The 6,967-nt window shown below is 36.3% G+C and overlaps 1 protein-coding gene across 1 annotated transcript in view; it reads right to left on the bottom strand.

Annotated features, from left to right (window-relative positions):
* The window catches only part of Cnbd1 (cyclic nucleotide binding domain containing 1), a 367,377-nt gene that overhangs the window by 308,664 nt on the left and 51,746 nt on the right, over positions 1 to 6,967 (bottom strand). The window lies entirely within an intron of this gene.

The raw sequence follows: 6,967 nt of genomic DNA, 5'->3' as shown, positions 1-6,967 counted from the left end.
GGCATGGGGAGGGGGGAGTCAACAGGGGTTTGTTTTTGTTGTTTTTGTTTGTTTCTTTGTTTTTTGGAAGGAAAACTGGGAAATGAGAAATTTACATGTATATAAAGAAAATATCTCATAAAAAAATAAAAATAAAAAAGAAAGTCACAAATGCCAGGAAAACAAGAGGCTTCCAGGGCCCAACGAGGATGAAATTAGCTGAAATATCCAACCACGCACCGAGAAAACCTATAGAGACCATATTCAGAGGTTAGGCATGCCTCCCACCCCCCGTTGAGGTATAGGGCCACTCACCCTTCTCAAAATTTTAACCCAGAATTGTTCCTATCTAAAGGAAATACCGGGACAAAGAGTGGAACATAGACTGAAGGAAAGGCCATTAAAGATTGCCTTACCTGGGAATCCATCCCATATGCAGCCACCAAACCCAGAAACTATTGTTGATGCCAAGAAGTGCTTGTTGACAGGAGCCTGATATGGATGTCTCATGAGAGGCTCTGCAAGATTCTGACAAATACAGAGGCAGATGCTTGCAGCCAACCATGGGACTGAGCACTGGGACCCCAAATGGAGGAGTTAGGGGAAGGACTGAAGGAGCTGAAGGGGTTTGCAATTCTATAGGAAGAACAACAATATCAAACAACCAGATATCCCAGAACTTTCAGGGACTAAACTACCAACCAAAGAATACACCTGGAGGGACTCAGGACTCAAGCTGCATATATAGCAGAGGATGGCCTTATCTGGCATCAATGGGAGGAGAGGCCCTTGGTCCTGTGAAGGCTTAATGTCCCAATGTAGGAGAATGCCAGGGCAACGAAGTAGGAGTGGGTGGGTGGGTGGGTGGGGGAGCACCCTCATAGAAGCAGGAGGAGGGGTTGGGGTAAGGGTTTTCAGAGGACAAACTGGGAAGGCGGATAGCATTTGAAATGTAAATAAACAAAATAACCCATAAAAATATTAAAAAGGGAAATTATCTTTTAAAAACATAAAGCTATATGAAACTTTACTAAGGTCCACTAAGGAAGTTTAAAGTAAATATAAATATCTACTAAGCTCCTGAATAAGAAAGTTACTACTTATCTATTGAGTACACTTACAAAACACTAAGATATTTTCTCAGTAAGTAACAAAACAGATGATAAATTAAAATCATTCGAAAATCCATGTGAAATTGACATAAAATTTAATAAAACAGAATAATTGATCAAAATACATAACATTTAAAATATAAGAAAATTGTATCACAAGTAATTATGAGTAGGAGTTCTAAAAAATAAATTATATTTGTAAACATTTGAGGCAAATAAATAATTTCTTAATGAGCAACTGTTAGGTGTGCTTTCGAAGGTATAGATCCATATTTGAAAAACTCAATGAATGCAATTGACTCTTCAGATAAGACCCAGCTAAAAAAAACGAAACATTGAACAAGATATCCGAGGGCAGGAGTACACAATCTGAAGGGAAATGAGATCGGGTAGTATGGCAGATACTGTAGAAGAGTCAGACACAGCCCCTGGTGGGAGGCAAGCCATATTCTCAAAGGGGAGAAGTTTATATTATGAAAAACATGATGGCCTTCTGGTTTCCATCTGCTCCCAGTAGCTAACCATGTGTCACAGTTCTCCAGACCCCAATCTCGCCTGGTGATAACCTAAGAGTACTGAAACACCGAAGTTCATAGTTGAGACCACCACTATGACCCCAATACCTGGTCTAAGAGGTACCCACCCAGGGCCCAGAGGATTCAGCAATCTCAGTGCAGCCTGGAACATGATTCTTCCAGTTCCCATCTGAAACCAGGAGCTGACTCTGTACCACAGCTCTTGGCACCCCAATACTGCCAAGTGACAACTTATCCCCCAGGGATGCTAATACACCTCAACTCATAAGAGTGCTGACACACCTAAGATCATAGACTCACAAGAATGACAAGCTCCAGTCAAAGACAGCAAGACCAACTCACACCAGAGATAACCAGATAGTGAAAAGCAAGCACAAGAACATAAGCAACAGAAACCAAGGCTACTTGCCATCATCAGAACCCAGTTAATTTGTAAGTTATTAAAGACAACCAAATTGTTTGAAACATCTCTATAGATATATCTAGACTTTGACCTACAAAATGGCCATGTATACCCATACTAGAAATATCTACAAGACACATGATTTTTTTAGATGTGATCTAATTTTCATTTTCTAAGTCTTTCTAAAATTATTTTGCATATCACAATGACTCCTTATAGTAAAACTGCATGTTTGTAAACCCAGCTGTATGTATGTAAACTAAAACCATTTGCAAAGTCAGGACTGGCTCACAAAATATTTGTGAAAATTTAGTAAGTGTATTGAGAAGGTAATTAAAATTTTGTTAGACATTACATTTTTAAGAAATCATCTGTGCGTATAGCTTTTAGACAACCCTTACAATACAGCTGTACATAAGACTTTGTTCTTGCGTGTTATTAAATCTATAGTAAAAATACATATTAAAATTTTTAATATAAATTTAAAATATAGTAAAATACATATTAAAATTTTCCAGTAAGGCCATAGGAATCTGATGTCACAGTTGCCTCATGTGTGTTTCTATTATATTTATACTTTAAAAGCATCTCTATGAAAAAATTCTATCTTGAAATATAAAAAAAAATGTCACCCAAACCAAGAAAGCTAAGGTTTATTTTAAAATATATTGTGAACTAATATATTAATATAGTAAAAATATGTTAGTAGAAATATTTATTATAGTAGACTTTGTTTATTTCTAAACTACAGAAAATTGGTATAAAGATACATTTTCAAAAGTACATTAATATGTGGAAAAACTGTAATATGAAACATTTTAAATTATTGTATGAAAATGCTATTGTCAACTTTGGAAACTAATATAGATATATAATAAATAACAGTTGTTATTTGTTTATATATCATAAGGAAAATATATATTCTTTTGTAAGGAAATAACTATCTTGAGATGGTAGCAAACTTTAATTCATTCACATGAAGTACATACAAAGCAATTTTGATTCATTTGGATTTAACAACAATGATAACCTGAGTTTATCCCTATGATAGATTAGTGAACTGATTATTAAGAGGTAGAATTTTTCCAAAGTTTGCACAGCTAATGTTCACAAAGGTCTGGTTCATTACTTGCTTTCTTCTGATAACTGCAGTGCATACCTCCTGAGTAATACTGTGTCCCTTACTGCTACAAACATACCAAGACCCAGTACCATCCTCTTTCATAATGTCTACACGATGACAACAAGTTTTACATTTCTGTTCTTTGTTACCTCATCTCAAGTAACAGTCTTCTTATAATCACATTCCTGTACCATCTATGATCACAGTTCCTATCAGAAGTAGGTATTCTGTCAAAGCAACTATACTACACAATTCATTTTTTATATTATTAGATATTTTCTTTATTTACATTTCAAATGTTCTCCCCTTTCCTGGTTTCCCCTCTGGAAAAAAAAAAACCCTATTCCTTCCCTCCTTCCCCTACTCACCAACGCACCCTCTCCAGCTTCTTGGCCCTGGCATTCCCCTACACTGGGGCACAGAGCCTTCACGGGACTAAGGGCCTCTCCTATTGATGACCGACTAGGCCATCCTCTGCTACATATGCAGCTGGAGCCATGAGTCTCACCATGTGTACTCTTTGGTTGGAGTTTTAGTACCTGGGAGCTCTAGGGGTACTGGTTAGTTCATATTGTTGTTCCTCCTATGGGGCTGCAAACCTATTCAGCTCCTTGGGTCCTTTCTCTAAACCAGCTTCAAATGAAAATTCTTTTTTCTAGATGAGAACTTGCCAGCCTGTTTCCAAGCAAATTTCCTCCAAGTGTAGGTTTTCCTCAAAATTGATAGCTTTATAGCGTGTTACTCTGATTGGCACATAGCCTGGAAATGTAGTCCCAAACTGTGGTTTCTTATCTTATGAGCCACTTCACTTGAGGACACAGTAGGAGATCCAGACTGCATTTGGATTTTACATGGCCCAATTCTAAAGAGCAAATAAGCTGATTTCTTTCAGGGAGTGGGTCCTCTGAGTCCTTCCTGAGAAGTGGCTCTGCATCACTGCTCTACTGAAACCTAATGATCTTCAGATGCCACATTCCCTCAAAGGAAGCATCTTTAATTGGAGAAAGTAGAAGAGATAACAACTGGGCCAAGTTTTCTCTAAGGATCTCAAGCTGCTTTCACAGATTGTATTTTAGTTCCCTGCGTTTCACACTCTTTGTACCATCCCCCAAACTTATATAAGTCAATTTTTAAAAGAGTAGCAGATTATAAATAGCAGAATATAAATTGTTTTCTACAAGAATTTCATAATAATATTTTAAAAGCTGGTGGTGTTGTAGTCAATACCACAGATGGACAGCCCACCTTGAATCTCATGACAATCACAGTTTGACTACAAAGACATGGATCGTTCCCAGTCTAACAGCATTAAATCCCATCACGGTCCTTGAGGTGGTTCCTTAGTCCTTCTGAGACTTCTGTACTCTCCCCAGCCCTCCTTTCTTGTGCACTTTTCAGGAATGTGTCCTTCTTACTGACATTGTGCTACAAACCATGCTGTACATTCACATGACCATGCTTCTTAGCACACAATACACTGATCTGAGACATTTGGCTACTACCTTCTTATTTCATACAATATCCCATCCTGTCACCCATCAGAGCGAATGTCACTGATTGTTTTCACTAAGCTCTGTCTGCTGAAACTGGATTAGCCTTCTCCTAAGCCCTGGCCACTGGGTAGTATGGTGCACAGTGCTGGTTTTTGGGTCATATTTAAGAATATAAGTTCCACAGAAAGTAAAACTCTGGTAGTTCCTGAAATTGCAATGCTGGAAAAACTACTAAAAATACAAAGTTTATGTTGAATTTGTTCATAAGTGTGTGAAATTACATATCAATAATGTCTAAACTGTTTAAAAGTTCAAAATTATCCACAGCTTCTAGTTGTATTTGTTGGCCGATGCTTATTCTTCCTGAAAAGTGTTTTCTTTTGAAATGTTCCCTTTGTCAATTATATATAGATTCACTATAAGAATTCATCAGAATATACTGCCCCTTTAAGATTAGTCTAAGGAATTGGTTGACAAAAGAACAAGCTGACACCCTAGTAGCCATCCATCAAAAAGTAATGTTTGAGAATTGATTCTAAACTCTATCCTGAGAATGTACTTACATTACTGTGAAGAGCACCTCTAGCATTTTTCTAGTTTCCTCACTCCTGTTTTTGTTTATTGTAGTTTTAATTCCCAATTCCAGGTCTTAATGTAGGGGTCAGTGCCTTAATTCCCACATAGAATGAATTTGTAGCTAGTATGATATGCTTTAAAAAGCAAAATTTAAGATAAAGTCTTCCAGGCGACTTTTCTACTCTTCCTCCTTTCTCTCTCCTTCACCCCATCTGAGAATCGACTTACTGATGCCATACGTTTTAGTTCTCAAATAGGTACTGTGCTGTGCCAGCTCAATGATCATCATCAGTATTAAATTCAAAATTACTGGATTGAGGTAGAAGTTATGATACAGTCAATGTGATTAAATATCATACTGAATTACCAATATTCAATAGATTCTTAATATTCTCAGGAATATTTTATTTCATTTGAAAGTAACTATGGCAACTGAAAATTAATTTCTAATTAGGAAAATTCAAACAGTATGACACAATTTTAGACAGTATAAGGTAGTTACTTTTAAAATTCTGCTAACTTACTATCCACTCACTAAAGCAGCATATCAACTTATATGACCATGGTTGATTTAGTCAGAAATAAACAAAAGAATACAGACCTGACAACTCATTCATCAATAAGTAAAATTTAGTTGAATCACATTTGTGTTTTGAGCTTAATACATGCAACTCCATTTGCAAATGTGATAAACATAAAAGTATTCATGTTACTAAATATGACTAGCACCCTTAGGAGAGCTACCTACCCACATGTTTTTGAATTTATAAATTAGAATCAGAGGCTATACTTAACTCTTAGAATTCAGCAACAGTTATGGTGTTGGGCCATACAATTTTTCATTGTGAGAATATGTGGCATGTCTAAGATGAATGTTCCTACTGAGAACTAGCAAGAAAGTGAAGATATTCATCCTTTAACTGTAAAGAATCTAAAATGCAGCCAACAACATGACCATGGAAGAGGTTTTCTTGTTTCAGAAATGAACAGCTCACTTCATACCTTAGTTGAAACTTTGATATATTAAACAGAGCAGATACACTTTGCCTAAAGGTTAAAAAAAAAGAAACACATGGACACACACACACACACACACACAAAGATGTAAAAATGCACATTATTTAAGCCACTAGGTATATAATAATTTAGTAAACAACAGTAATACTAATGCACTAGTGTTAAGCAGGCAAGGAGAAAAGGCACATTTTCTAAAAGCACAAAGACTGATTTCAGCACACATATTGTTCTAATAACACATCGCATCTGCCTCAAAGAACTGCCAAGAGAACTAGTTAGTTAAAAGGAGACCGTGAATTTGAAAGAGTGAGAAAAGTTATATGGGAAAATGTAGAGGAAGGAAAGAGAAGTGTTAGATGATGTAATTATATTATCCCATTATCTTCCCTGTTCATGTGTTCCACCTCTCTCCTTTTCTTTCTACAACTAAGCAGTGGTGTCCCAGTTACAAGACAAAATGCTTCAGGAAATGACAGATAATAAAAGGTAAATGCATTTAAAGGCTCTGTGATAGAAAAGACAATTTAAGTTCTGTGCAAAGCCATCAAATATTCAAAAACTAATGAAATCATAAGCATAAATTTTACTTAACATCAGTACATGTGAAACTAAAAATGGTAGCTATCCACAGCTCACCATGAATATTGAGTTCATGAAGGTTGTTGTCATAGAATAGTCTACAGGCATTTCTCTTCTGATCCCAGCACTCATGAATAAATAATGCACAT

Source organism: Mastomys coucha, unplaced genomic scaffold, assembly GCF_008632895.1.
Source record: "Mastomys coucha isolate ucsf_1 unplaced genomic scaffold, UCSF_Mcou_1 pScaffold14, whole genome shotgun sequence".
Lineage (NCBI taxonomy): Eukaryota > Metazoa > Chordata > Mammalia > Rodentia > Muridae > Mastomys > Mastomys coucha.
This window is presented reverse-complemented; position numbering and strand designations above follow the sequence as displayed.